Source organism: Mus caroli, chromosome 19 (genome assembly GCF_900094665.2).
Source record: "Mus caroli chromosome 19, CAROLI_EIJ_v1.1, whole genome shotgun sequence".
NCBI lineage: Eukaryota > Metazoa > Chordata > Mammalia > Rodentia > Muridae > Mus > Mus caroli.
Window position 1 is genome coordinate 39997506 of NC_034588.1, and position 5256 is coordinate 40002761.

Genomic DNA, 5256 nt, shown 5'->3' on the forward strand with positions numbered 1-5256 from the left:
AAGAGAGGCCCATTGGACTTGCAAACTTTATATGCCCCAATATAGGGGAATGCCAGGGCCAAAAGAATGGGAATGGGTGGGTAGGGAAGTGGGGGGGCGCTATGGGGGACTTTTGGGATAGCATTGGAAATGTAATTGAGGAAAATATGTAATATAAATATTAAAAATAAAAAAAAAATAGTTCTAAATATTCCACTAGAATATGCAGACTCTCTGACTGGGTTAAAAATCAAGGTGCAAATTCCTTTTGTCTACAAGAAATACACCAAACTGAAAACATTGGTACGCTCATAAATTACTGAGAGGAAAGCACAATGACCCGAGCATCTTGGAGACTAGTCATTTCTTACAAGGTTAAGCAGACTTATCACAATGGAATACTACCCAGCTATTAAGAACAAGGACATAATGAGTTTTTCTGGCAAATGGATGGAATTAGGAAATGTCACCCCAAGTGAGGTGACTCAGACCCAAAGGACATGCATGATATGTACTCACTAATAAGTGGATATTAGCCAAAAAAAAAAAAAAAAAGTACAGAATACCTAGGATACAATCCACAGAAGTCAAGAAAGTTAACAAGCTGAAGGGCCCAAATGAGGACACCTCAATCCCACTTGGGAGAGAGAAGAAAGCAATCATGGGAGGGGGGGTCAGAAGGAGGGAGGCACCTGGGTGGGAAAGGGGACAAGGAGGAAAAAGGGGGAACATGATCAGGGATAGGGGGAGGGAACAGGACTAAAGCCCTGAGGGGCAGCAGAAAGAATGGAAACCGGAAACCGGCAACCTCAGGAGGTAGGGGGTGGGGGGAACCTCAAGAATGTACCAGACACCTGGGAGGTGAGAGACTCTCAGGACTCAAAGGGAGGGACCTTGGATAAAATGCCCTATATTGGGGAGAGGGAACTTGTAGAGCCCACCTCCAGTAGAAAGACAGGGCATCAAATGGAGGGATGGAGTTGACATCCTACAGTCGAAAACTCTAACCCATATTTGTTCCTGTCTGAAAGAACTTCAGGGACAGAAATGGAGAGGAGTCTGACGAAAAGAAGGTCCAGTGACAAGCCCAAAGTGGGATCCAGCTCAAGGGGAGGCCCCAAGGCCTGACACAAAAAGGGATGTGCTCACAAAAAGGGACATATCATGACTGCCCTCTGAAAGACCCAACAAGCAGCTGAAAGAGTCAGATGTAGATATTTATACCAAACCAATGGACAGAAGCTGTTGACCCCTGTGGTTGAATTAGGGGAAAGCTGGAAGAATCTGAGGATTAGGGCGACCCTATAGAAAGACCAGCAATCTCAACTAACCTGGACTCCAAAGATCTCTCAAGACACTGAGCCACCAACCAGGCAGCATACACCAGCTGATATGAGGCCCCCAACACACATAGAGCAGGGGACTGGACTCAGTCAGAGAAGATGCACCTAACCCTCAAGAGACTTGAGGCCCCAGGGAGTGGGGAGGTCTGGGGGGTTGAGGTGTAGGGACATCCTCGTAGAAACGGGGGCTGCGGGGGGGCGGGGGGCAGGGGAAAGATATGGGATGTGGAACAGTCAGAGGGTGGACCGGGAGGAGGATAAAGTCTGTACTGTAAAAAACTGATTAAAGAATATTAAAGAAAAAAGAATTCAGGAGTTCTACCCCTAAGCACTCACCCAAACAAAAAAACATGAATGTTCATAGTGCTTTTTCATAACGGCCAAAATCTGGGGGGGGGGGGAGAGGAACCAAAATTCTACCAAATAGAATAGGTAACATGTAATATATATGTTGAGTGAAATAGTACTTAATAATCCAAATGAACAAACTTCTAATACATGCAACAATGCTGAGGAGTTTCCAATGGGCTACACTAAGTGAAGGGAAGCCCAAGCCTAATCATTAACTGATAATAGATCAGTAGTTCTTAGAAGGAGTGAAGCAGAGGGTTGACTGTAAGGGGAAAGAACAAACTGTTTGAAGAACAGAACTGTATGTATCTCAAAAATGTACCAAGATAGGAGTATAAGCTAACAATACTTGTCAGAACGCGAGTAAGCATCTGCTTAATAATTGCAATGTTTTATCTAAATAATGCTGCCAATAAAAAGCAGGAATCTTTATTAAAATTATTTTTATGGCTGTCATTTGTTCCAGCCATACACTCTGGTAATTTCTCATCTTAGTCTAAATGAGATAAGTTTAAATACACTTGAAACAGGAAAAAAAAAATAGTGCAATGAATTGAAAGAGTGTGTTTACTATCTCCTGCTCATTTAAATGTAGGACTGTAGACAAGATTAACAGAGTCATTGCTATGAGAACATTTGAGAGTAAAAGTAGGATGCAAATGGAGCTTGAAGGCAGGGTACATCTAGAATAGACAAAGATCCTTTGGACAATTGAAACAATCTGTTTCAATATCCCTACAATATTCAAATGGAAACGCACTTTCAAAGATGAAAAGCTCTCCTTGGTTAATGCCCCTGTGTTCCTCGTGGATCCATATGGACCAGTTTGTGTGCTCATGACCTCATAGTTCTGAAGAAAAGAGGGAATTTCACTCTCTGCTCTCTGCTAGAGTCCTGCTTCCCCACATGACTTTTCTCGCCTTTTAACACAAGAGACATCTAATTAACTTTTCAGCCACACGCAGCTGGCACTAAAACAAACCAAGCTGTGAGGTGGTTGACCCAGAATTTCTGATGAATGTTCAAAGTAAACAGGCTTCCAGCCAATCTGGAATGGTATATTTCTAAGAGGACAGAGAACCCTTAAAGTTAATTAACTCATCGGGACAAACTGTCCACTCAATGGAAGTTTTTCAGTAATGAATATCAGACCACAGATCTTTCTGCAGCTGGGCTTGTTCATCATTCAAGAAGGCTGCTTCTGCATGTCTTGTGAAGACTTTCATGATTATTTATTTTTGCTGGCTTCTGACTTCTTATATTCATATAAATAGGCCAAGAAAGCAAACAGTGAGTTTAAATAGAAGTTCCTACATTCCCCAAAAGGCAGGAACACTTTTTTCCACATGTAGAATTTTGGAAAAGAGGAATGCTATCCATTAGAAAGCATGAGCCTATTTAACTGATTTAGTTACTATGTGGAAATTTTAATAAAGTGTTCTCTTCTGAAATTTTTGAGTATTACTATTGTGACCAATAAAAAAAATAAAAGGAAGGAAGGAAGGAAGGAAGGAAGGAAGGAAGGAAGGAAGGAAGGAAGGAAGAAAAATGTGCATTAGGGTAGCATGAATAAAGAATGTAGCTTAACACTAAATTGGGAAGTAACATAGTAGAGCTCAAGGGACAGATAACATAAGACCCAGATCAAGGTTTTCTCTGCTGTTTTGTTTGCCTCTTTACTTTTGTTAATGGACAATATAATATTAATGGCTCTGCACTTCTAAAAGGAACAGTGCATTTCATGTGTATGCCTTTTGGGACAACAGCAAATCTTTGAAAGATCCCAGAATGTCCTGTGAGAGGACATACAAGCCACTCTGGCCAGCTTCAGGAGCATTAGGCAGTGCCTCTGATCTTCTGAGAAAGCCTGAGTAGATGCTTCTGGTACTCTCTAGAATGTCCCTGCTGCCTGCCTCCTTCTGTGGTTCTTCCAAGTTTATTCAATACAGTCATAAACATCACAGATCACTTTAAAGGACAACTAAAGGAAACAGTATCCACACACTAGACACGATACCAATACTTTACATATATAACTTAATGGTATTCTATAATAGCATGATGTGGACACTACAGAATAAATAGCTGGAATATGGGTTTTGGTGTCAGACTACCTAAGTTAGGTTTTAGAGTTTTCTTAGTCTATCATGTACGAATAAAATAAACTTGGTTAAGGTTATACGACCTGTTTTTTTTTCCTTAGTATCTATGTAACTCTATAAAATAAAGATAGAGAATCTATTTCATAGACTTTCTGTAAAGGAGAAATTAAATGATCAATAAATGTGATCCATTTATCATTTTATAAATTTATAACTTGTTTACCAGGATTTTACAAATAAATAGAAGTTCAGAAATAATAAATTACTTGGCCAAGGCAATAGAACCAGGACAGAATATAATAATCTTCTGACAATTTAATACTGTCATCTACACCAATTGTCCTTAAACTAGGTTATGTGCATACCATAGATGTAAAGAGGAAATAATATAGTATGTTTTTATATTTTAGTGTGCTTCAATTTTTAAGTTTTGCATATACTACATGAGTATATTAATTATATCCTAATATAATAACATTATGAATTAATACACACACTTTTGGAATATACTTAAAATGATTGTACTAACAAAGATACTGTCAATATGTTTAGACCTCTATTTCAGTTTCAAGAACTAGAAAGCAGCATGGTGCTATGATGGAGGACAGCAGAGGGCAGACTATAATAGAGTGTCTACGATATCAAAACAAAAGCAGTGTCTTTCACATCTAAATTCAGATCCTCTGCTAGATAAAAGGAAAGAAAATTTTATTGACCACCCTCAAAATTGGATTAAATTCTTCTCCTCATGGTTATTAAAGCTTTAAAAACATAAAATTCAGTTTTACTTCGAGTTTTTAAGCAACCAAAATATGTGTGTATCATGAATTAACAAAGTAGATGATGTAATTTTATTGAATTAACACTTGTCTTGGTTTACTTTCTCATTGCTATGATAAACTACTTGGAAAATGTAATGTAAAAGGATAGAGCACAGAGTGTTACTTAAGCTCACAGTTCCAGAGGTATTCAATTCTTTGTGGCAGAGAAGATGAAACAACAGGCAAGAAAAATATGTTGCAAGGAGCAGGAGGCTGGAAAGTCACATTGTATCCACTCATGAAGCAGACTGAGAACAGGAAGTGGCATCAGTCTAGAGGGCCTCAACCTAGTAACCTATTTTTTCCAGAAATTCTCTGCCTCCCTAAAGGTTCCAAAAATCTTCCCAAGCAAAGCAACCAGCTAGGGTCCAAGTATTCAAGCTCCTAAGCCTATAGGAGACATTCCACATTCAAACATTTCACTCCTGGTTCTTATAGGCTTATGTCTGTCTGTCTCTCTCTCTCTCTCTCTCTTTTTTTATGTCTGTCTCTTGATGCAAAGTATATCCAGTCCAACTTCAAAAGTCTTTAACACCTTCCATGGGTGTTTTGTTCACAATACTAAGAAGGGGCAAAGTGTCCACACTTTGGTCTTCGTTCTTCTTGAGTTTCATGTGTTTAGCAAATTGTATCTTATATCTTGGGTATCCTAAGTTTCTG

At 39.1% G+C, this 5256-nt stretch overlaps 1 protein-coding gene across 3 annotated transcripts in view; it reads right to left on the minus strand.

The window, feature by feature from the left end:
- The window catches only part of Hpse2 (heparanase 2 (inactive)), a 569072-nt gene that overhangs the window by 529822 nt on the left and 33994 nt on the right, over window positions 1-5256 (minus strand). The window lies entirely within an intron of this gene.